This window comes from Camellia sinensis, chromosome 11 (assembly GCF_055761805.1).
Source record: "Camellia sinensis isolate YWXY chromosome 11, ASM5576180v1, whole genome shotgun sequence".
In the NCBI taxonomy this organism is placed as follows: domain Eukaryota; kingdom Viridiplantae; phylum Streptophyta; class Magnoliopsida; order Ericales; family Theaceae; genus Camellia; species Camellia sinensis.
This window is the reverse complement of record NC_138971.1, coordinates 51,781,173-51,808,725: the sequence shown is the minus strand read 5'-3', so window position 1 is coordinate 51,808,725 and position 27,553 is coordinate 51,781,173. Positions and strand designations below refer to the sequence as shown.

Below are 27,553 nucleotides of genomic sequence, written 5' to 3'. Positions count from 1 at the left end.
CTTTTTTTTTTTTTTTTTTAATCCACCTGCAATTTGCAACAGAAAATAAGCACTTTATTACCCTGATCAACAACACCATCCAATTAAATTTCTATATACCCGCATTTTTTCAAAGAGCGAGCGTTGGATGAAAAAAAGAAGAGAGATCTCATGGCTATAGTTTTGCATCAATTTTAATCTAATAGTTGAAATTAACCAATTTCTATGGTTTGGTGGTCAGTTTACTGTGAAAAAAATTAAATAAATGAAAAATAAACAAATTGTATAATGCTTGGTAAATAAATAAATTTAAACATAGATTTTCAAAATTTATAAGTAAGTGAAATAATGAAAAGTAAACACATAAATGCTATGTAAAATTCAAGCACAACAAAAATATAAGATTTTAAACAAACACCAAAGTGTAAGTCCCAAAACACAGAAACATATAAAAAAAAATCAGATGATGTACAATAGCCAATGCTCAATAATAGAAAAAAATAAATAAATAACAAATTAAGCACACCACTCAATGCTCTGCAATACAAAGAAAATGCCAAACAAATTAAACACACCAGTCAATGCTCTGTAATACAAAAAAAAAAAAAATGTAAAGCAACAAATTAAGCACGCCAACCAGTGCTCAATACAAAGAAAATGATAAATAATAAAACACATCAACCAATATTCTATAAAAAAAAAAAAAGACAAATAACAAATTATAGGCACACCAATCAATGCTCCACAATAGAAAAAAAAATGACAAACAAATAAAGCATGCCAGCCGTGCTTTGCCCCCCCTCCCCCCCCCCCCCAAAAAAAGAGGACAAACTGTGTAATGAACAATTATTTAAATAGATTAATACGTACACAATCCAATCCCATATGAAAATAAATTATCAACTTAATATAAAAGCAACACCCTTCTAGACAAAAATATATAGAAGCAAAAATTCAAATTCAACGAAATAAAAATATGATTAATTTTCTTCAACCTAATTCAATAGCATATTAGGAAGAAAAAAGAAAGAAAGAAAAATAAACTACAACATATAAGACTTTTGGCGACCAATTATTTTAATCCCTAAAATCATTATTTTGGTCACTAAATAGCTTTTGTGACAATTACATTCGTCACTAAAAAAGTCACTAAAAGTGCACCAAAAAAGTCTTTAGCAATGAATTTTTGAAAGTGTCGTTGAAAATGACAATTAGCGACAAATTTTATATTGTCACAAAATATTTGATTTTACAAGACTAAACATTTGATCGCTAATACTTCGCCACAAAATGTCCCAATGTGGTCCCAAAAAACAAAATGATGACATTTTCAACAACAATTATATTTGGTCGCTAAAAGATAAATGGCTTTCTCTACCACACATTTTCGTCGCTAAAAGTCAAAGTTAGGAATTTTGTAATCATTTAATCTCATATCTAAAAATGCACAAAATTAAATGTCATCCAATCATATGAAAAAAAAAATTGACATCCACACATTAAAGGCACTCTATTCCCAAGCCATAATGAGTATACAGAAAGTAAAATTTTACAAAAATTAAAATTGAAAGCTTCTAAATTCATATCAAAGTAGTAACAGTTCAAATGAATAATAGAAAAAATTTCTTCAAAGGGAATCTCCAAAAAAGTATTTTCTCAACATCAATATTAGGCTTTATATCAGACAGCCTTGGCACAAGAGGCTTCAAGCTGTTCTTAGGTGTGACACCTTTGGACATCCTTGCAACCCAAAATTCAAAAAGAAGTCAAATAATAAGAATCAACACAACATAACCTCAATTAAATAATCAATAGTCATTCACAATCAAATAAGTTACAAATAATGGAAAAGCACGTTATCTCAGTGTACTTGGAGTAGTAGTGAGCTATAATAAGAATCAACACAACAAGAAAGTGAGTCACCTAGAACCACATTAATGCTTTTTGAAACTTGGTTTCAACAACTAGACTATGTGCAATTACTAGGACTTTCAGCTATTCTTTAGTTACTGTTAGAACAAGTTATCTCTAATTTATGGGATCAATTGTTTTTGACATAATAAATTAACAATCATACATGGACCTCCACCAAGGGAGATTTGTATATCTGTTTGTCTCTCTCTTGTTTACAAGGGGAGAGACAATAAATATTGGAGGGTGGCGAGGTTGATTCTTGGTATGTTGTTTCATAACAAATTCAAAACTCTACAACATTTAGCTGAAACATTTGTAGATTATTCCAGCTAAATGACCAAATTTAGGCTGAATCATCATGCTTAGATTCCTGTTAGAAGCCAGGGAAGCAGAGGTACAAGCCTGTAAAACATATCATGTTCAAGCAAGGACACATTTCATCATCCAGTATTATTTGTTAATATTGTCTCTGCAACCTTATGCGTCTCTGCAAAGTTGAACAGACTTTCCATGAAAGGGATTTCTAAATTATATTAAAGACCTCCTCGAAGATTAATGAACTAGTAATTTTTATTTTCAAAGAAGCAAAACAAGGAAAACATAGTCAACCCTTGGACTTGCAATGCTTAGCAATTGCTAATAAGGAAATAAAAAATATAACATCTTATATGTCAATTATTACCTCACATACCATGAGTTAGTGATACGTAAATACCTATCTATGCAGAAGTTTACAATAAGAGATTAGTTCAATGACAGTGATACAAATTATACAATTGTGAATAAGCCATATGAAGAAGCCAAATCCATATTAGACAGATATTAAAGTTCAACACATATCTGAAACTCCTTGGAGATGCATCTGACACTCCAAGCACGTTATAGCTCACTAATACTCCAAGCACGGTATCATAATCAAATGTTCTAAATAACAAGCACACTAAATTTATAAATATCACAGATCTATCTAGAGCAAAAAGTGCTTACTATGATGGTAAATAAAGTGGCAACTCACCCAAATACGATGTGCGCCTCAACTAATTCTTGATCGCTACCTTCTGTCTTCAAGTGCAGAATATCCTCCACCAATATTCCCGAAGTTGAAGTTTCAGATGAGATATATGACACTGCGTAAGGGCAATGGCTGAAGGTTCCAAGGCATCTATTATGGTGTGCACACAAACTATTGTTGCGAGTGACTTTTTTGCCATGCTAAGTTAAAAATCCTACCATGATAGCATGATTCAGTTGAAAATAATTGTATGGGTAGCAATATAAATTCAAGAATAAAATAATGAGAGATGAATTCTATGTGGGATTTGCTGACTCAAGCACCTAATATTAATGTTCATGTTCATGTCCATATCCATTTATCTATTAGAAATTAATGTCATACAGTGATCCAATTTCAGATATGTTTTAATCCATTAGTATGATCATTCTCCAATTAATGTTTCCTCTTCCAACCTTTGGTGCATTTTGGACCGGGGGTTGTGTGTGTGCAGATTCCCACTACTTCGGGGGTTGGAAGGCTGAATGGTGAAATTTCATCAATCTTTGGTAACATGTCTGTGAATTCCGATTGTGACAAAACAGAGACTCTATAAAAAATTTTATTAGATGGAATACATGGAGTCAATCTGCAAGAAGCAATTCCAACCTTAACCCAATAGCTTTTCTTCCTATCAACCATTGAACCACATGCAACAATTAACCACGTCAAAGTGGAGCTTACACACGTCTTTGACCATTCTAGGGACGCAGCAAATCTAAGGGTTATTCAAAATCACATTCTTGCTAAGGATGCATGCATTAATTACTTGCATCATTCCTCGTCTTCCTTTACCATTCTCTTTTAATTGCTTTCTCTCTCATGGGTGGAATCCATAGAAAAGAAATCACATTCTTTACTTTATTGTGGTTTCTTCGAGGAAGTAAGGGGGCAAAAGATCTTCCTTAACTAGATTCTGTTATCCATGTTGAATACATATGTGAAAAGAGAAGGAAAGCGGGGACTAGGGAAAATAAAGTAAGGGGATGACTGGTTTCTAATGCATGTGGCTCTCACGATCTTGATGTTGGAACAATCTTCTGCGTAAAATAAATAATTTGAAACCAAACCAAATAAATAAAAATAAATCACTTACAAAATTTATTTTACCGAAATGTAAAAGCACAAAAAGATCAAGTCGATTGTGGAACACTCTTTCCTTAAGACAGATTCGCCTCGCTACCGTACTTACGGATAAAAGGCGTCTATCTCCCAAGATACAATGATCTTCACAAATTGTAGTAGCACTCTAAACAATTTGTATGGCAAACCAAACCTGTGTTCTATACTCTCTTAAATATTTCTCCTAAAAATAATATGAAGAATAAATAATGCAAAATGAGAACAAAAGGGAAGGGAACAGATTTTCTGGAGGTTTTTTGATTGTTTAAAACCTGCTGGAAAGTCCTTTATTTATAGGCAAAATGGTGACTAAACAATCTGTCCGAACAGATCTCATTTTCAAATGACCAGGTGCAACAGATATAATTCAAACCTGAACAGATCTGCAGCAGTTTCAGATTTGAATCTGTATGGGAAAAACTGTCTGGAACTGGTGGGCAGTTTCTTGCAATTAAAACCTCTTAAAAAACAGTTTATCTGTTGGGAATTTTGGACTGGAAGAGGCATAATTATGGACAGAAAATTTGAATTCAAATTTGGTGCAAAATTTGAATTAATTTCCCGCAATAATTTTTGGAATAAATTCAAACAAATTTTGTTCAAAAAATTAATGTTAGGACCGACCCGACCTGACCCACGCCAGGCCTGACTCGGCAGGCCTGCGGCGGCGGCTTGCACGTGTGTGTGGTGGTTTGAGCCAAGGTTCAATTTGTCCATAACTCCTTCCTTCCACAAACTTGAGGTGCCCCTTGGGGCCCAACTGTAATAACCCAACTCTTCTACATCTTTAATTATACCTGTGATTATATGCTTGATGAGAAATTTTATGTGAAATTGTGTTTAATTGTGTTAGTTATATGCTTATGATATTATATTTGTTAGTTATTAGAAAAAACTGTTAAAATTGAGACATTTGGATTAGAATTTGGAAGCCTTAGAGGCGCGATAACCCAAAATTGACTTTACAATTATGATCAACATGATTTTTAGGTCATAATATAAAGTTTTGTAAAAATCTGATTCGTAACAAATTAAATTGAGCTAATTGGGCTAACCTTAGTTAACCTCAACTTGTAGACTCAAAAATTAGCCATAGTTAGATATATATATATATATATATATATATATATATATATATATGAGTCCATGAATTAGAGACAACTAAGGCAAAAACTATCTCCTGGAGATAGAGAGAGAGAGAAGGAGAAAAAGAAAGAAAAGGAAAGGGAAAATTAACCAAGATCTTGAAAAAGTTTGAAGAGATTCAAAATTAAAGTTCAAGATGAGTATAAATCAACTCTAATATCCTAAATCCTTCCTCAATTGATGAGATTAAAGCCCTAAAATGGAGGTTTGCACTTATGAGAGTTAGGGTTTGACATCATAAGTTTGTTTGAATGAACATTGGCATAGGAAATATGGACCCGAGGTTGTTCTGTTGTGCTATTATAATGGGCCTAAGGTCGTTCTGTATTTCATTGGGCCCAAGGCCGTTTTGCTATAATAATGGGACTAAGGCCGTTTTGTATTCCATTGGGCCTAAGGCCATTTTGCTATTATAATGGGCTCAAAGCCGTTCTGTATTACCTTGGGCCTAAGGCCGTTCTGTCTTATGTGGGCCCGAGGCCGTTCAGAAAAGGAAAGAAGAATAAAACCAACTTGTGATTTATAAATGTGCACTGCTAAATTATGCTCATACTCTTAATTTGTTTGTATTACTATCATTCACTGAGGCTTGCTCACTTCATTTTTATGGATGTTTTGTAGGTAATCAGCCTGCGGGACAACCTTACGTCAGGCTAGGAGCCTTTTGCTGGACCCGTTTTGCTGAGTCGCCCGAAGTGACTCTTTTGTTTTACTTTTGGGAAATCCATTGATAGCTTGTTTTGTCGGTACTTATGGAAGTAGATATATGTATATATCGTCAATACTTAACTCTTAGGTTGTTGCCCTTTTTTACAAATTCAGTAAATGTGAATGGTGTATGGAATGTTATGTACTTATGTATGGTATTGCATTAAGATCCTGGCATTTAGGCACAGCTAAATGAATGTTTTGTTTTTGCTATTATTTTGTTTCCGTTCAGGCCCCAATATTGAATAAAACTTAAGATAACAAAGTTGAGGCCTAAGGTCAGGCCAATCATGTCCAAACTTTTAGGGGCAGGTTTGGGTCATGACAGTTGGTATCAGAGCACGAGTTGTTACCTCACACATAGGTTCGTTGAGCTCTAGGGTGTCTAGAAAAGACTTAAGTTACATGCATGTGACTTTTGATGGATACAAAATGATATATAGTAGCTAGTTTGTACATGCAATAATCACTGACATGTATCTTGGTAATGACTATGGTCCATGCCTACTCGTGAACTTTTGTATGTATTATAACTAACCGTTATGTAGATCATGGTGAGGACAAGAACAGATGATCCGGAAGATTCTACCTCCATACGGTTGGATAGAATGGAAAGGATGATTATGGAGATGGCAGAAACCTTAAGGCAACAACAGCAGCAGCAGCAACAACCACCACCACCAGTACTTGTGCCACCACCAGAGGTACAAGATTACCAAGCTGAGGATTGAACAATTACGCTCAGGAAGGAATTCAAAAAGATGAAGTCGTCCTCGTTCAAAGGGGGAATTGAACTAATGAAAGCAAAAGCGTAGGTGTTGGGTATAGAAAAGTTATTTGAGGTTTTTCCTTGTATTGAACCCAAAAAGTACAACTTGCTGCCTTCACTCTTGAAGACGAAGCAAGGAGGTGGTGGATGCTCACAAGAATGGCACATCAAGGGTTAACATGGGCTAGGTTTTTGGAGCTGTTCTATGAAAAGTATTTTCCCTAATGTATGTGAGACAAGAAAGTGACCGAGTTTGAGACCTTGAGACAAGGGAATAGGACTGTCACAGAAGGCTCAATTTGCTAAATTGGCCCGTTTCGCACCACATATGGTAGATACGGACTATAAGAAGGCAAGAAAGTTTGAAGGTGGACTACGTGCAGCTATTCTCGACCAAATCAATGTGTTGAAATTACCTACGTATGTTGATGTGTTGGAAAGGGCAGTAATCGCTGAGGGTAATATTGTCGCTCAAAGTCGGGTCTCGGAATGGAAAGGGAAGAGACAGAATACCCAAGTCACCAAGGGTTCAGTGGCACCACCGAGTAAGAAATTGTATTCGGGAACCTCTAGTACATCCGCCTCTACTCGTGACTCCGCACCAATTTGTTCGGATTCTGGAAAGAGACACCGTGGGATTTGTTATCGGGTAACAGGGGCATGCTTCAAGTATGGAAAGACAGGTCATTTAGCTAGAGAATGCCCGCAAAAAGATCGGCAGAATAGGAATAGGGTTACCTCAAGTTCTGCCGGTTCGACTCCAACTCCAACCCCAACCACAAAGGCAGCTACAAAACCCCCCAATGCTAAAGATACCGCTAAACAGGGAAGAGCATTTGCACTAATTCTGGGGGACGTGCATAATACCAAGGCTATGGTATCAGGTACATTCTCTATTAATCGTTATTCCGCACGTGTTGTTTGATTCGGGCTCTACCCACTCCTTTGTATCAAAAGCATTTGCTAGTCATTTAAATAGACCTATAGAATGACCTTATGTTTTGTGTGTATCCTCACCGTTGGGGGAGTCTATGGTATGTGCGTTTATTTATTGTGCATGTGAACTCCTAATTGAGAATGTTAGGGTAGACGCCAATTTGTTACCTCATGACATGGCTTATTTTGACATAATTTGGGGAATGGATTGGCTAAGCGAATGTCATGCGACCAGTGTTTTTTAAGGCGAAAAGTGAACCGAGGCGACAAGGTCCCCTAACGCCTAAGCGCGAGGCGACGAGGCGAGGCGAGGGCTTCATCGAATCGAGGCGACCAGAAATGATATTTTTTTTAAAAAAAATTGTATAGACAAAAATATAAATATTTTCAAGAACCATCATGCAGTTATCATTCCAAATACTAAATATCCATAAACATTAATTCTATCCAACAAGCAATTCAATGTTTCAACACAAAGAAATTAAAGAACATATTTTAACAACATTAAAGAACATAAAGAAATTAAAATAGTTGAAATTAATTGAATTAAAATAATTAATTGAATAACCAGGAAATTAAAATAACTAGGAAATTAATTGAATTAATTGAATTAAAATAAACAAATTAATTGAATTAAACAAATTAATTGAATTAAAATAATTAATTGAATAATTAGGAAATTAATTGAATTAAAATAAACAAATTAATTGAATTAAAATAATTAATTGAATAACCAGGAAATTAAAATAACCAAGAAATTAATTGAATTAACTGAATTAAAATAAACAAATTAATTGAATTAAACAAATTAATTGAATTAAAATAATTAATTAAATAACTAGTAAATTAAAATAACTAGGAAATTAATTGAATTAATTGAAATGTTAACATAGAAAAAAAATAATTGAATTAATTGAAAAAAAATTAATTTTAAAATAATTGAATTAATTGTAAAAATTATTTTTTGCGAATTAAAAATTAATTTAAAAAATAATTGAATTAATTTTAACACTGGTTTCAATAGTGAACCTAGGTGAAGTCGAATGGAAGAAGAAAAAAATGAACGAAGGAAGAATAGGGGGGAAGAAGGGGGGGTTCTGACAGTGAACCCAGGTGAAGTCGAAGGGAAGAAGAAGAAAGGAAGAAGAAGAAGAAGAAGAAGGAACTCACCTGTAACGACGTTCGAAGAAGGAAGAAGAAGACCCAGGAGGTGAAGTCGACTTCGGTATGCCTTTCAATGTCGACCCAGGAGGTGAACTCAACTGTAACAACTGCGATCTGGGGTTTGGACTTCTCATTTAGTAGAAAGCAACTATAAAACTAATTAACTTTGTCGATGAAGGGCCCAGATGACTCAAACTGAAATCAGGCAAAAAACAGGTGAAGCGTCGCTTCGTTTCGCCTCACGCTTCATCGCCTAAGCCTCGTTTCAGGCACTTTTTCATCGCCTCACCATTTCACCTCGCCTCGCCTCGCTTAGCGCTTAGGCGAGCGCTTAGGCGAGCGCTTAGGCTCGCCTCTAATAACACTGCATGTGACCACTGATTGTATGTTGAAACAAGTAACCTTCCAACCCCCAGGACAGCTTGAGTTTACTTTCAAGGGGCAGAGAGTGATTTCCCCACCTTATTTGATTTCCGCAGTAAAGGCATGTAAATTGTTACAAAAAGGTTGTCAAGGGTTTTTATGTAGTATTTTGGGTGGACAACCAGTGGATGGGGGCATTAATGCAATTCTAATTGTTTGTGATTTTCTGGATGTTTTTCCAGAAGAGTTACCGGGGGAGTTAATTGATTGCGAGCTTGAGTTTACAATTGATATAGTGCCAGGAACTCAGCCCATTTCCAAAACCCCTTATAGAATGTCATCCGCTGAAATGAAAGAGTTGAAGGTCCAATTGCAAGACCTCCCCGATAAAGGGTTCATTTGCCCGAGCACTTCTCCTTGGGGCGCACCAGTCTTTTTTGTAAAGAAGAAAGATAGGACCCTCCAGTTATGTGTAGATTATAGAGAGCTCAACAAAGTAACCATAAAGCATAAGTATCCTTTGCCTAGGATCGATGATTTGTTCGATCAATTATAGGGTACACAAGTCTTCTCTAAAATAGATTTGTGATTTGGGTATCACCAACTAAAAGTTAAAGCTAAGGGTATCGAGAAAACTACTTTCCGAACCCGTTACGGACATTATGAATTTCTAGTTATGCCGTTTGGGGTTACCAATGCGCCAGTTGCCATCATAGATCTAATGAACTGAGTTTCTAAGCCTTACCTGAATGACTTTGTGGTCGTGTTCAATGACAACATCCTCATTTACTCAACAAGTATGGAAGCCCATGCAAACCACCTACCGTTAATTCTTCAGACTCTTCGGGATAAGAAATTGTATGCAAAATTAAAGATATGTGAGTTTTGGCTACACGAAGTGGGGTTTTTGGGACATGTAGTAACGAAGGAGGGTGTTACTGTTGATCCACACAAGATCGAAGCTATTGTGAATTGGCCGACTCCTACTAATGTGTTAGAAGTGTGTAGTTTCTTGGGTTTAGCCGGATATTACCAAAGATTCGTTAAAAACTTTTCCAAAATCGTGGTGCCGCTTACTCAATTAGCCCAGAAAGGTGTTTTGTTTGAATGGTTAGAACAACGCGAATCTGCATTTCAGGAGTTAAAGACGAGGTTAACTACAGCACCTGTTCTTGCCTTACCGTCGAGTACTGAGGGATTTGAGATTTATAGTGACGCTTCTTACAAAGGTTTGGGCTGTGTACTTATACAAAATGGGAGGGTTATTGCGTATGCCTCTCACCAACTTAAACCCCATGAAAAGAATTATCCCACACACGACCTTGAGCTAGCTGCAATGGTCTTTGCTTTGAAAATATGGCGTCATTATTTGTATGGAACTACGTGTGAAGTTTATACTGATCATAAGAGTCTTAAGTACTTCTTTACCCAAAAGAAGTTGAATATGCGGCAGAGACAGTGGTTAGAGCTCATTAAAGACTATGACCTACAAATCCATTACCACCCCGGTAAAGCTAACACAGTTGCAGATGCCCTTAGTTGAAAGGGTACGGGAAATTTAGCAAGTTTGCTCATGAGGCAAAAGGAGCTACTACGTGACTTGGAAAGAATGAATGTGGGAATTGTGTTACATGGCCAAAATGTGATAGTAGCAGCGATATTAGCCCAACCGACATTTATGGAAGAAATCAAGCAACGGCAATCGGAAGATAAATTCCTACAGAAAATTTGTGATGAAATGGAAACAAAGCCAAAGCCCGGGTTCACGATTGAGAATTTCGTAGTAAAATTTCAAGGTAGATTGTGTGTCCCAAATGTGTCAGAAATCAAGAGAACAGTTTTGGAGGAAGCACAAAACTCCAAATTTACGATGCATCCCGGTAACACGAAAATGTACCAAGATCTGAAGCAAAATTTTTGGTGGCATGGTATGAAGAGGGAAATTGCAGAATTTGTCTCAAAATGTTTGCAGTGTCAGCAAGTAAAAGTGGAGCACCAAAGGCTGGCGGGTTTACTTCAACCCCTCCCAATTCCAGAATGGAAATGAGAACATTTAACTATGGATTTTACTGTGGGTTCATCGCGAACACCTCGGGGTATGAATTCCATATGGGTTATTGTTGATAGACTAAGTTAGCTCATTTTCTACCTGTAAAGATTCAATACAACGCAGATAAGTTGGCTACCATATATGTGGATGAAATTGTGCGACTACATGGTGTTCCAGTTTCAATCGTATCTGATAGAGATCCAAAGTTTGTATCAAGATTTTGGCGAAGTCTACAAGATGCTTTGGGAACAGAATTGAAATTCAGTACGGCCTTCCACCCTCAAACAACGTTGGAAGATATGCTTCGGATGTGTGTTTTAGACTTCAAAGGAAATTGGGAAACTTATCTACCGTTGGCGGAGTTTGCGTACAACAACAGTTACCACTCAAGCATAGGAATGGCACCCTACGAAGCTTTATATGGAAAAAAAATGTCGCTCTCCCGTGTGCTGGACCGAAGTCGGTGATAAATCGTTGTTCAGACCCGAGATTGTTCAATTGACAACAGGAAAAATTAAAACAATTCAAGAAAGGTTAAAGATCGCGCAAAGTAGACAAAAGAGTTATACAGACCACCGGCGAAGGGATTTAGAGTTCGAAGTAGGTAATCATGTTTTTGTAAAAGTCACACCAATAAAGGAACACTCCAGATTTGGCAAAAAGGGTAAATTAGCACCCCGATATGTTGGACCGTTTCAAATCCTAGAAAGAGTAGGTCTGGTAGCCTATCGTGTTGCTCTTCCGCCAAATATGGAGCAAGTGCATAACGTGTTTCATGTATCAATGTTACGAAGTTAACTTCAAGATCCGTCCCATATTATAGACTATCAACAAATTGCCCTGGATGATAATTTGATTTATGAAGAGAAACCAATTCAGATTTTAGACCGACAGATGAAGCAGCTACGAAGTAAAGTAATCCCTATTGTAAAAGTGGAATGGAAGAAACACTATGGGAAAGAAGCTACTTGGGAGAGAGAGGAGGAAATGAGGCAACAATACCCAAAATTATTTTCCAACTAAGGTACAACAAGTTTGAGAGACCAAACTTATTTAAGGAAGGGAGAGTGTAATAACCCGACCCTTCTACAACTTTAATTATATGTGTGATTATATGCTTGATGAGAAATTTTATGTGAAATTGTGTTTAATTGTGTTAGTTATATGCTTATGATATTATATCTGTCAGTTAATCGAAAAACTTGTTAAAATTGAGACATTTGGATTAGAAATTGGAAGCCTTAGAGGCGTGATAATCCAAAATTGACTTTACAGTTATGATCAACATGATTTTTAGGTCATAATATGAAATTTTGTAAAAATTTGATTCGTAACAAATTAAATTGAGCTAATTGGGCTAACCTTAGTTAACCTCAACTTGTAGACTCAAAAATAAGCCTTAGTTAGATATATATATATATATATATATATGAGTCCATGAATTAGAGACAACTAAGACAAAAACTATCTCCCGGAGATAGAGAGAGAGAAGGAGAAAAAGAAAGAAAGGGAAAGGGAAAATCAACTAAGATCTTGAAGAAGTTTGAAGAGATTCAAAATTAAAGTTCAAGCTTCAACTCCAATATCCTAAATCCTTCCTCAATTGATGAGATTAAAGCCCTAAAATGGAGATTTGCACTTATGAGAGTTAGGGTTTGACATCATAAGTTTGTTTGAATAAACATTGGCATAGGAAATATGGACCCGAGGTTGTTTTGTTGTGCTATTATAATGGGCCTAAGGCCGTTCTATATTTCATTGGGCCCAAAGCTCTTTTGCTATAATAATGGGCCTAAGGCCGTTTTGTATTCCGTTGGGCCTAAGGCCGTTTTGCTATTATAATGGCTCAAAGCCGTTCTGTCTTATGTGGGCCCGAGGCCGTTCAGAAAAGGAAATAAGAATAAAACCAACTTCTGATTTATAAATGTGCACTGCTAAATTATGCTTGTGCTTTTAATTTGATTGTATTACTGTCATTCACTGAGCCTTGTTCACTCCATTTTTATGGATGTTTTGTAGGTAATCAGCCCACAGGACAACCTTAGGTCAGCCCAGGAGCCTTTTGCTAGACCCGTTTTGCTGAGTCACCCGAAGTGACTCTTTTGTTTTACTTTTGGGAAATCCATTGACAACCTGTTTTTTCAGTACTTAGGGAAGTAGATATATGTATATATTGTCAATACTTAACTCTTGCGTTGTTACCCTTTTTTACAAATTTAGTGAATGTGAATGGTGTATGGAATGTTATGTACTTATGTATGGTATTGCATTAAGATCCTAGCGTTTAGGCACAACTCAATGAATGTTTTGTTCTGCTATAATTTTGCTTCCGTTCAGGCCCCAATATTGAATAAAACTTAAGATAACAAAGTTGAGGCCTAAGGTTAGGCCGGTCATGTCCAAACTTTTAGGGGCAGGTTTGGATCGTGACACCAACCCAAGGGTTGCCATCTAGAACTAATAGACACACATAAGTTCTCTTAAGTTTCCAATGTGGGATAACCATTTCAAGGAAACCCACTTTTTACTTCTTGAATTATCCATTCCACGAACCCAAAATCGACATCAACTTCCTATTCACTCGTAAATGGCTTTGACGAACCGTTTTCAATGTGTGACTTGCCATGCGGTAAGGAACACGTCACCTTTTTGGACCCAACTCAAAAGACATGTGGACCCACTCAAATTTGGGCTCAAAGTTGGCCTAAAATAAACCTATAAAAACCAAATTTCCAACACTTGATGGCTTAAATCAAGAGTGAGACTGAAGTACCTTTTTATAGCTAATTAAAACACTGTGATGACAAGTGCATTCTTAAAGACAATTAATGTGACAATTAACCATGAAAAGACTTAAAAGATTCTTTGTTTATCATCAATGCTTCTCCAATGGATTTTTTTCTTAAATAAAAGAATCCCTATGCTTATTTTGATGGTCATTGCTCTCATTCCTTTCATAGTTTTTAGTAGAATTTCTCTCTTACTTTGTTGGATTGACTTGTTATTACTCTCACTGTTTTATAAATATGCACAAAAACAACTTATCACAGACATAAAAATGCACAAAGAATAGATTATATATACTTCCCAACAAGATGCTGAAAACTCATATTGTTTAGTTTGGTTTGATTTTGATAAATAAATTTTGGAGAAAATTTTGTTTGGTTTAGTAATTTTGGAAAAAAAAATTCAAAATCGCTCTCTCCCCTACACATCAATCAATCACTTTTTCTCACTCATCTTTCCTTCTCAATCACTTTTTCTCTCACACATCTACTCAGCTACAACAAAATATAAAATCATCCCAAACTCTCATACTCCAAAACTATTTCCAAAATTTACAACCAAACAAACCCAAAAAATTTCTAAACTCTCTCCCCAAATTTTTTTTTGAAAATTTGTCTCTCAAAACCAAGCCAAACACACCCTATATATATTTCCGATTTATATGATTAATATGAACATCGATTTTACATGCAGCCATACGATGAATAGTCTAAATGACAAATTTCAACCTGTACCTGATAGGAACAAGCCAGATTTTATAGTAGTCCCAAAACACAATCTATGTCTGAGTTTTTCACCTTGCTTCTCTTTTAGACATAAAATAAAATTTGGCCTCGCATCGGCTCCATGGTGCTCACACACCTTACTTCTAAGGCCATATATGAGCTGAGTCGAAACAAAAACTTGGCTTGACAACTTAGCGAACTTCAAAATGTATTTAAGCTTACTTGTTTACATAACAATTTGATTTCAAACAACTGACCCTGAGTTGAGCTTAAACAACATAGTTTTTTTATTTTTAAAATTGATTTCATTTTTAAGCACAGCATAGCTTCATGTGCTTACAATAGTTTATTTTATTTTATTTATTTATTTATTTTTAATTACTATATTATTATCATTTGATTTTGGCTGATATATGTATTAAACATAAATTATGGAAGCTCATAGTTGGAACTATAAAAAGGCCCAAGTACTTTGGAGCTATGTTGTTTGTCATTTCCCTTCAAATATATTGCGAAACAATTTAGGCAAAAGATGATGCATAGTCAAGTGTAACACCAACAATTAAAGCAGCTATGTGATTCATATCTATGGAACACACATTATTTTCATAGTATCATCATTGGGCATATTGTCAAACACATAGTGAGCACAATATAAAATTGTAGTAGTTCAATCGAACACCAACAAAATAGAAATCCATATATAGAAAAATTCATATATAGAAAACCGAACAACAATCACAAAGCACAAAAAGATATAAAAAATCTACAGAAATTAAGATTAGAAACTTCATATATAAAACTCTGATACAAAGTTTGAAGTAAGACAGAGTTTAGAAATCAGATTTTACTTGGTCCCTATACATTTAGAAATCAGAGTTTCAGAGTTTTAAACTTCGTATATATCAATAATTTTAACAGTTTACAGAGTACTGACCTAGGGTTTTCGATACCAGGTGAGAGAGAACTCGGAAGAGAAGTGAATCGACAACTGAGACTTCACTGATTATATAACATGAATCGATGATGAAATCTTCCATTGATTGAAGATTGTGATCTAGAAAATGATGAAGAGAAAGAAAAAGAGACCATCAGATCAATATTGTAAATAATATATGTGTGTATAGGCGGAAGGAGAGAGAGAGAGAGAGACGCACCAAAATTTGATGCATATTGAGCTCCCAATCTGCCATGGATTCTTTCAATCTGCCTTGGAGCTCCCAACTTTAGGGTTAAAGATTGAGCAAAGCCGTTGAAGAGAGAATGAACAAAGCCTGTGGATTGTGTGAGGGCCCGACTTCTTAATTGTTAAAAGAATAATGTTTGAGAGCTCGAAAATCCCTGCCCCCTAATCCCCCTAATGCCCAAAACGACGTCGTTTTGGGCATTAGGTTTTTTTTTTTTTTTTTTTTCCTTCGATTTTTAGTCTGCAGAGAGGAAGAGGAGAGGGAGAGAAAGAGAAGAGAGAAAGAGTAGAGGAGGAGAGAGGGAGAAAGAGAGAGGAGAGGAGAGCTCCGATCGTCTCGCCGCCCGCCGTCGTCGCCTCATCGCCAGCTCCTTCTCCCCGCCGTCGCCCCGCCTCTACCTCTCGTCGCAGCAGCAGCAGCAGCTCCTCCTCCCCGTCGTCGCCGCACCTCCGCCTCCTCCTCTCCCGAATATTATGCCCCATCCAGTCCCTCCTCCTCCTCCCTCTTTCCTCCTCCTCTCTCCCTCCCTCCCTCCTTCCTTTCTTCCTTCTTCTTCTCTGAGCTTCGTTCTTCTTCTGCAAAAAAAAAAAAAAAAAAAAAAAAAAATTCAAAAACGACGAAACGACGTCGTTTTTGGTTCGGGGGATTAGGGGCGGCTCAGTTTCGAGCGACGTAGCACGGTTGTTGTTAAAATGATAAAAATAATTAGTCTCAAAATATTTTTTTTAATTGGTAATGAATATTTGGTCCCTAAATATGTTAATAATATATTAATAATCAAATTTATTTATTTAAAAAAGTTATGTAAATATTAAATGAAAATATTAATAGTTATATTTATAATCTTATAAGTAAATTACCATATATTTAAATTTGTTTTTAAAAGATTATTTTTCAAGACTAAATTCAATTAGTTTTTAAATATTAATCTTTAAAAGAGTAATTGCATGTAGTGAAAAGACTACATTACCTGGTGTGTTACATTGATAACATCAAGGGCAAATTACATGTACCCCTCAAGGTTTGGCTAAATTACAAATATTCTTGAATTTTGAAAAATTACAAATTCTTCCCTGAATATTATATTTGCATAACAAATTAGGGAATAATTTGTTATGAAATTTAAACTTCAAAGAACAAATTATTATAAAAATACAAATCTTATAGGACGGGATGTAATTTCCGAAACCTCAAAAAATATCTATAATTTAGTCACACATCAAGAGAGATACATGTAATTTGTCCTAAAATCAAACTTATAACATAAACAAAAGCAACAATATACATTTGGGACAAACGAGTCAACAGGTCAACCAATCAGCATGAAGGCAACATCAAGATGAAGGTCGCAATTAAAATCGAAATGCAACACTCAAGAATCAACACTAGTTTGTGGTACTTCCGAGCCACAAACTTCGAAGTTAAATGTCCTGTATGAAGATCACAACTTTTGAAATCATACACATGTCGTGAAATCAGATCCACACAAAGGCATTGCATGAAAATATAAAGGTTCGAAAGATGTTAATCGCACTCAAGAGTTTCGGGTTTGAGTCCAGATCGCATCTAGGGTTTCAGATTCAAGTTCGAAACTCAACTAGGACTTCGGACTGAAGTTGATTTGATGTCCAAAGATCGATTTCTCCTCAGATTTGAGTTTGCAAAGTTCAATTCGAAGTCGAAGCAACCCAGACTGAAACTCAGATCGCAAAATCAAATGGCTTCCAATGCGAATCAAAGGAGCCAGGTCGCAATTGTGAAGATTCCAACAAACTTCGAATCGATGTGTTCTGTGATTTTGAAATCACAACGTGAACAACTTCGATTAGCAATTTGTGTTTGTGATACTGGAAATGGAAGTTGATTTTGCAGCTTCTTGGTCCTCTTCGACAGAATCTGAGATTTTCCAAGTGCTTCGACCTAGAGAAGACCATAGACGAACTTGAAAACTGAGATTTCCAGGTGCTGCGAACCAGATGCGAATGAAGAAATTTGATCAGTTCGCGAACTTAACTTTGATTTCAGGGAGAAGAACTAGTTCGTAATACAAGAAACAAGATCGTTATGGCTTCGGATTGCGACTACCAAATCTAGGTTTAGTCCTTGATTGTGAAGTCAAATCTGTGGCTTCGGATCAAGTCGATCAGACTTGTGATGGAAACTTTTGGTGAGACAATCTAGGGTTCGCACCCTCGAATTTGGGAATTTAGGAGATAAAAGAAAAAAAATGATTAGTTAAGTTATAGGAGAAAATAAAAGAAATGATTGTGATTTCTCTTCTTTTTGTTTGAATAAGAAAAAAAATAAAAGAAAATAAATGATTGTGATTTCTCTCATTCCTGTTTGGTTAGATTTCATTAAGAGAAAATAAAAGAAATTATTTTATGTTATATTACTAAAATAACCTTTTATATTTTTAATCATTTTATTTCTTTTATTTTTATAGGGACAAAATTGGTATTATAAAATAGTGGTTTCTTTTCTCTCCTAATCTCTCTACTTTTGGGAAGATTGAAAATGAGGCTTATAAGAGAAATGAGTTTCTCTCAATTTCTCTCAATTTCTTCCTATTTCTCTCTACTTAAGTTATCCAAACAAATAAGAGAAATACATATCTCTCCATTTCTTTTCTTTTCTCTCCAAATCACTCAATCCAAACAGAGTGTTAGAGTTTAGATCTAGAACCGGGTATGTTCCTCATTTTTAATTGAAGAACTGTATGTACGATTTATTTTTATTTTTTTTTGAACCAGGAACTGTATGTACAATTAGGAACAATAAAAATAGCTACTAAAAGGCAAAATAGGTTAAAAGGTCAATAAGATAAAATGTCACATCTAAATTATAATTATTTCATTTTTTCTCTCACAAAAGTCAAAAAAGTCAAAAAATTCATCCCAAATTAGACTTTTTAGCCCTAGGCTTAAATAGCCAAAAAGTCAACTGCAGACACCCCATTTTAGACCGCCCTTAAGACTTGGGTGCTTCATTCCGAACACTCGATGATGAAACGTTAAGCTATGCAATTTTTCGAATCTTCAAAAAAAAAAAAAAAAAAAAAATCAGTTTTGAGTTTCGAACCCAAACCTTGCACCCTATTTGAACCAAAACTCGTTTTTTCTAGCCTGATCACTCAAAGAGCACCAAGTTCAAAAGTTGATCGGCAGGCCATTTTTTTTGGCCAGCTATACATCCTCTTGGCCACCAGACCATGTTTAGCGCAGAAGATATTTTTACTGTAGCAGGCTGCTCCCGTGCATGGGATTTGGCCAGCTATTCTCTTTTGAAGATATTTCTGACATGAGAAGCTAAAATTCTATAAATACAACACCTCCCGTTTGAGTTTAGGGTTAGAAAACTTAGTGAACAAGCGTTTCCAAAGGCATACAAAGCATTCTCTACCCTCTTGACTATAGATACACTATTGAAGCTAAAACTTGAAACTTTTTGCTGAAGTTTTGAACCTTATTTCAGACACTTAAGAGTGTGTGGATTGAAGTTTGTGAATCAAGAAACTCTTTCTCTTTTCAAGAGGTTAATCTTTGAACACTTTTCATCGCCTTTTCTTTTATCCTCTTGTTCTTCATCCTCTGTTTTAAATACTGAATTTCAGAGTATTTTTAGGCTTTAACATGTGATTTAAACCTTGTTGAGGGTGGAAGGGTTAGCCACCCTTCCATAGGCTTATCCATTAGTGATGTTCTCTTGGCATTCTTCATGCTTTTGCTTCTTTTTCTTCAATTTCAGTACTGTTTTATATAGTTTTGTATGAATATGGACTGTATATATGTGTTTAAAGCTTCAAATAGTTAGTTTGATTCATGTTTCTCTCTTTCTTCTTCAAAGTTGTTGTGAGCTCTCTTCTAGTTCCATCTTTGAAGTATGGAAATAGTTGTCTCATCCGTTTTCCATGAGTAGGAAGATGAGCATAGAACAACTCTTTATAGCTTTCATTCATTTACTTCGTCTTGTTTTGATTTTGCTTTGAAGCCATATGAGAGCTCTTTCATCGGAAGTATAGAGACTCTCTCCTAGTTCCTTTTTTGAAGCATGAAAATGGATTCCAATCTATCTTCCATGAGTAGGAAGAAGAGTCTCTTTGCTTCTCTTAATGATATAACCTCTTGTTTGTAAGCTTTGTTTTCAAGAATGGCTTTCTCTAAACCTAATCTCTCTAAATTTGAGTACTCACTTACTCTTATTTTCCATGAGATAGAGTAAGTTTCATGCCATCTCTTTGAATGTTTCCTTTTCTTAATTTGCCTTAGCTTTGTATTCATTGATTTCCATCTTGTTGCTTCATTAATCATCATCTAAATACCCTTGGGATGCTTGATGATTTGTGAAGCAAACCTATTCTCTCATTGAAAATCTTCATGACAGGAGAAAACAGGAAGAATGAACATCCTTTGAAAACCCTCTATTTTTGCTCTGTTCCAGTTTTGTTGCAACAGGTCTTTTTCCAGAAAAAGTGGCCGGCAAGCCACCATCTTGTACGGTAGACTAGTTTATTAGGCCGACCGGCCACCTTATTTGTACGGTAGTGGTGGTTTTTCAGCAAAACAAAGCAAATCTTGTAAGAAGGCAAATTTGTAAACACTTGATGTATGTCTTCCAACCTCAATTTCTTTCTCCCTTTTATTTACATGCTTATCATGGTTGTACAAAAAGCATCATGTTTTCCTTTATCATTCCCATGCTTTGAATCCATTTTTGCATACATTAAGGTTCAGTTCATCATACTTGATGTCTTCATCATTTCCTACTTGATTATGTGTCCTACCTCATGCTTTGAGTTGATTCACATGCCATGTTAGTAGCCGAATCTAGTAGTTGCATTTTGTATGTGTCACATTAGACATTTTGCATATTAGGATCATGCATTTTTTTTCTAGCCATCTTCTTTTCTTTGGCTTGCCTCGGTTGAATACTAGGTGAGCATTTTTGCTTTTAGCATATCATGTGTGAGTTTGTGTTACCATGTCGAACATACTGCTATGAGTCTACTTGCTTACTCGAAATATCTTTATGAATGCTTGTGGATGGAGGCTATTTTGATAATTAGAATGACTTTGATTATTGTACATATGAGCTCGTTTTTCCTTTGAGCTGCACATATTCAAAACGCTTTTCAAAGAAACATGAAATCAAAGCATTCCAAAGCTAGTGATGTGGTCTATGCTTGTTTGTTTCACATAGTAATGTTAGTATATTAAATAATCAAAACATGAGCATATAATGTCTATAAAATTCAAATAATGATTTAGTAGAGGTTGATTTTTGATCGGGTGAGTGGGGTGCTCAATTCATGACCTTCCCCTCTCATACCTAAGTTTTCAAGCCGAGACAACTTTGGTTATAATGGATAAGTAGCCTTTGACATGAGTCATAGGTTTCCTAATTTTTTCAAAAATATTAGGTGGCGACTCTGAAATTTGGCAATGCAGTCCATTTTTGGAATCTCTGATGATTAATGGATTTTTTAAGATTTGCCAAATTTAGACTCTCATTCGTTTTTCGGTTTCACATTTCAATTATAAAACTAGATTTAGAACCACGGGAGTCCGAATTGTAGGGAATCATATCCGATAAGACTAAACCCCTCCGAGGATTGCGAAAAACTAGCTACATCTGGCGACACTACTGGGGATTAGAGAACTTGACTTGAACTTCATGACGTGAACTTTTATTTACATATATGTATATATGTTCATTGCATTTCATTTGCATTGGTGCACATAAGTCATTGTGTTTACCATCTGATATCCTGGACGACATACTGGAGGCTTGCCAAAAGGTTGGATGGACGTAGGCAATGTCACGTTGGGAACATAACCCTTGGATCTGGGTTACTGCCGTACCGCTCGATCCTCCTTTCATTTTTCGGTGTTAGACGTGAAAGGTATATTAGATAATTTTGTTGAGGTACCCTTTTGACCAATTGGCCTAGTGCATGTAGTAAGCTCCAGTGACTTTTCCAAAATAGGACAAGAGGCTCTCCCACATTCAGGATGTTGTGATACCACTTGTTTGAAGTAATGAAACTCTAGATCATTTTAAAGCTAGGACAAGGTAACCCTACCCCCCTCATAGGGGTGTTTTTGCTCGCTTTACTTGCTATGTGCTATGCAGTGAATCTATACAAGGGTTCCTAAATTCATATTAGTGGTTCAGTTATATCAGTTTATGGGGCAGAATGCAGTAGGAATTACAGTCATTCAGTTGTGATCATATATGTTTTGGTGAAATTAGGCTGAAGTGTTGTCTAATTTTTTATTTTTGCTGCTAGGTAATCCTGAAACCATAACTTTAGAAGGTTCTAATATCCCCAGTTGCTCTGGACCTGTGTTGGTAGACTTTGTAAGGTCGAAGATTTAGTTCAGAGACAACCAGTGTTTGCTTCACTTTTACCAGTGGTAAGACGAAGAAAGGCCAGATAGTGTTGACCAGTTCCATTGTTCGGGCAGTCACCCCTTAGATCACCTTTAATCAGTTTACCCCAAGCACAATCATCTACTCTTGTAATGGGTCAATATCCGTCAAATCTAGAGGATTTACTGATCTGTCTTCAGCAATTAGTAAATTCACTCCAGCATGATATGGTCCGACAAACAGAGATCACCAATAGGTTACAACAACAACAACAACCAGCTGCAGCTTTTGTTTCTCATACACCTGACACTGTTACTCCTACGCCAGGTACTATTGACAATCCTATGACCTAGGATCTATCTACCGAAGGTGTTCATATTTTTCCAGTCCAGACAGATCCAATCCTGGTCTAGATTTCTAAAGCTTCAGTTCATCAGACCGAGGCACCTTTTGTGTTCGAGTTTGACCCTAACCTGCTCAAAGTCAATAAACTTGAAAAGTTGTTCAAGAAGGCACATGAAGTTAGTTCTATTCCAGATATCGAAGATGGGTACACTGAGTCCGCTATTACTTTACTAGAGCGGTTCAAGATGCTTCATATCGACCGTTTTGATGGTTTTGGGGATCTGATAGTACATTTGCATCTTTTTTTCTAATATTCTGAAACCGATGGGTTTGCCCAGAATCCAAAGTTATCATTGTTTGGAAGGACTATGTCCGGTACAGCTACCATCTGGTATACTAAACTAAAGGACTCCGTAAAACAGAGTTGGGAAAAGTTGGTTGAATCTTGTCTCCTAGTATTCCTACAACATGTAAATCGAGGTCACAATTCGTGATCTTGAGGCAATACGTCAGGAATCAAAGGAGGGATTTTTGGAGTTTGTTACTAAATTGAGGGCAAAGGCGGCTATGATGGCAAACAGGCCTCCAGAAAATGAGCAAGTCCGTATAATTGTTAGAGATCTACATGAAAGGCTATTGCAGAAAATGATAGTCCTCACACTATTCTACTTTAAAGACCTCCATGAAATTAGGGTTCAAATCGAGGATGCCATTAGACAAGGGATCATTGTGAAAGGTAATGAGCCTATGAGGAAGAATGTTGTTCGCAGTTCTAATGCTACTACTAATGGTAGCATAGTTGTGAAATGCTCAGAAATAAACACTATCACCAGTTCCATCAAAAACCCTTTTGCTGATAATAGCCTAAAACCAACCACTTCAACTCAGCCCCAAGCTCGAAATTTTCATCCTGTTTACATGGATCTCTCTCAAGCTTTGAAAATTCTGCTAGAAAAAGGGCACCTAGAGCTCCTACAACCCCGATCCCTCCCAAGTCCTCTTCCACCAAGACATGACCCCACTAAATGTTGTGCCTATCATCAACAACCTCGTCATGATACAAACCGTTGCATCCGCCTCCGTGATAAGATTCAGGATCTTATTGACGAAGAGATCATAGCTCCACCAAAAAAAACCTCATGCCACTACTAACCCATTACCTCCACACCTCAACCTAATTCATGCATTGGCATCCACCTACAACCCCAGCATATACCTCACCCTAGTCCATTTACCCAAGCCTGAGGTGTTCATTCCAGAAAGCACGGACTTGTATATGATGAATGCACTTGAACCCCAATCATCTCAAACCCCAAAACTTGAACTCCACAATAGACCAATTCTAGTCCAATCCACTCCAAAGAGCCCAGCCCAACCAATTCGTTAAGACCAAGTCGATCCAAATACACCATGGGTACCAATGACCGAACCCACTACTTCTGAGGTATTGAGCATGATTGAAGATCTTTAGAGAATTGTAGCAGATTTAGCCTTTGGAATTTTGGCTCCATCATCGACCACATCACATGCCAAAAGTTTCATGTCAAAAAGCTCCCCAATCTTGGGGCTAGTTGCAATTGGAAAAGGCCAACCCGAAGCTATCTCAAGTCTGGATGATGATATGTCAACAACAAATAGGCGTCGCTCCGATATAGCCACCCAATCCCTTGGCAAAGCTGAAGCAAGTGGCAAGAACAAGGCCGGGGCAAGTATTGATCCCTATGCACATCTCCGGTGAGCTATTGAGGCTTTGCAGGTCAAAGGGCTGAGCAAACAGTAAGTACTTGCAGTTGTTGCAAAGACTGTGAATGGAAGATTTTTGATATCTTTGATTTGATACTCATTTGATGAAACCATTGAAGTAGGAAAAATATTATATATATATATATATATATATATTTTTTATCAAATTTAAATTTGATGTCAGAATTGATGAACCATTAGAGATGGTCTTACATACTAATAAAAGCCAAAAAAATAGAAATATTTAAAAAAAAATAAAAATCATTTACACTCTACTTTTAACATCTCATACTTAATTTTTTTTAATATTTTTTTTATGCGATGTTAGAAGACTCTCAAGAAAAAATGTATAATTTTATACATACTAATAATTTTACTAAAAATACAAATGGTCAAATGTGATTGTTATAAGATATTGGGGTTTGGCCCAATGGTCTAGTAGCCACACCTTAGGGTGTGATGAGAGGGATGTTAGGAGTTCAAGCTGATGGAGTAGCGGTGAACCCTTTTATTTGTAATTTAACTATACTGACATACAAATGCAATCTTTAAAAAAAAAAAAAATTGCAATTGTTGTAAGAAAACTATCATACTTGAGAAATGCTATTGTTCCATATTTATCAACCATGAAAATTGTCCATAAATAATTGTGTGGTGTAGATGAAGAGTTGTTGTGTTGTGGACCACATCCAAAATTAATCTTATCCACACAATTTGAATCTGGATAAATTCTGTTTGTTTTTGTTTTTGTTTTGTTTTGTGTGTTTGTGTGTTTGTTTGTTTGTTTATTTTTTTTTATTTTTTTAGGTGTATGGAACTGTAAGGTTGCTTATAATATTTAAACCTCCAATGATATTTGGATAAGAATGCTTTTAGTAAGATTATTAGTAAGATTTTAGGTAAATGTGGCATTGCTAAAAAAAAAATGAGCCGATGTATACAATAATGCTAGGCATCATGAAATAAATATCATGAAAAGTTCATTAAGATTCTCCACTCTATTGTATGTTATGCAATCACCATTCACCCTTGAATTGTTTATAGTGTTTATTGTATGTTATGCAACTAACCTTCGATTAATTTTATGAAACTTTTCATGATATATTTTTTCATAATATTTAACATTACTCTAATACACTCGGTCCAGGAGGACTAGGGGGATTTATTTTTTTGGTAAAGAAAAATTCTAATAAACACCTCTTAAAAAGGGTGTATCGTATGTGCTCCTAGTTATGACATTTTCTTTTTTAGTTATAATTAATTTTCTTCTTTAGTTATGATATTATTTTAGTTATGACTCATGAGTTTTTTAATTATGTCTCATGGTGTGTTTAGTTATGAGATTTTTTTTTTAGTTATAACTCAAAAAGTATGAATTATGTCATTTTCTTTTTTTCAATGGAGAAAATTGATGATAAATCTAATTTAGAGGGTATCTAAGGCATTAGGTTCAATGTATTTTCTTTATTGGTGAGAGATCTACCCTTTGTGAAATAGTTTGGTGAGAAGTCATTTTATTTGTTTTGAAAGACATTTTGCTTTCAATTTTACTCTTTAATTTATCCATTGACTGTTTTCATCTGTTGACTTTTTTTTGTCTATCTGTTCAAATTATTTTCTATCTGTTCAAATTTTACATCTATCTATTCAAATTTTTATTTTTATGTTCAAATTTTTTACGAATTTGTTAAATTTTTTTTAACTATCTATTCAAAAATTTCCCCTTATTTGTTCAAATATCTGTTTAAATTTTATTATCTGTTTAATTTTTCATTTATCTGTATAAATCTATTTATTCTAATTTTATTATCTGTTCAACAACAATAACAAATCTATTTGTTGAAAATCTAACAATAACAAAAAACTCTCTCTATTAAAAGTCTATATCTCTTCCTACTATCTATCTATTCAAATTCAACAACTCCGATCAATCTTTCCTCACTGAAAAACCACCCACTGCCTGTTCAAACCAAATATATGGATCTGCAATATGTTTCATCAACATCAACAACAACAACAACAACAACAAATTGTCATCATCATCAACAAAAATAACAACTACCAAAAAAAAAAAGAAAAAAAGAGAAAGATCTGGACGATTATTGTACACACACATACACACAGATGATCCTTTACCAGATGAGCTCAAATCTTAAAAAATAAAAAATAAATAAAATAAAATAAAAAAACAGATTTGGAAAAATCATATTCATTTATATATATATATATATATCTATGTCTTATATCTGATTTCGAAATATATATATATATATATATATATATGTAAACACAGATCTCAAGGATGATGAAATAGATTTGAGATCTCGAGGATGATGAAACAAATCCATCTTTGAGCTTTGAAGATGATGATGATGACTCATGGCACTCTTCGACAGCATGATGGCAAAATAGAGAGGTGGTGAGATGATTTGAGAGTCGATAAGTGCAATGACACCACTACTTTAGCCGTAGCAAGATGATAGTGGATGACGGCGAGATATACGGTCGGCGAGATCATTGTGTAGCGTATCTCGAGTCCCGGCTAGCTGCTTCTGCTACAAGGAAGAAGACGGTGGACAGCAGCGAGATCGTCATAGGAGAGATCTGAAAAAGAGGGTTTGAGACTGTCGGTAGATGAGAGAGAGAGAGAGAGAGAGAGAGAGAGAGAGATGGTTTGAAAGTTTAGGACCGTCGTGTATACTATATATATAGAAGGGTATTTTAGTCATTTCATTTGAGCTTATCATTTTGGATAAAGTGTTTCAGTGCCTGGGGCCTTTGGACAAATAAAATTTAAATTTAAATTTTTGAAGCGAGTATCTTTTTAATTACAAGGTACATATAATACATACTTTTAAAAAAATGTACGTCATAATGTTTCTCTCTGAGGAATTACTATTGAGTGATTCTATTTATACCATTACTTTACCCCTTTACACCCTTTATATAAGTTTCTCCCCCTCCAATTTTATCCATATGTGAAATTACCTTTAAGGACAAAACACTAAAATTAAATATATTTTGTTATCTCCTTATATTCTTTGGTCTTCAATCTCTACTCCTCTTTTTTCTTTTCTCTTATACATCTTTTTTCAAAAAGTGAGAATCATAGATTTTAATCATTAAAGAAAGCAATGGATGAAGAAACGGTGATGAAGAATCATCAAAAAAGTGAAATGGTGAGTTTTTTTT

General features: G+C 35.4%; 1 long non-coding RNA gene across 1 annotated transcript; it reads right to left on the bottom strand.

The window, feature by feature from the left end:
* Positions 1-1,480: 1,480 nt before the first annotated feature.
* On the bottom strand, positions 1,481-16,406 carry LOC145801947 (uncharacterized). Its single transcript, XR_014343885.1, has 4 exons — positions 15,872-16,406; positions 15,652-15,771; positions 2,909-3,119; positions 1,481-1,719 (listed from the first exon to the last, which is right to left on the bottom strand). It is a non-coding gene; the product is annotated as an uncharacterized LOC145801947 (long non-coding RNA).
* Positions 16,407-27,553: the final 11,147 nt, after the last annotated feature.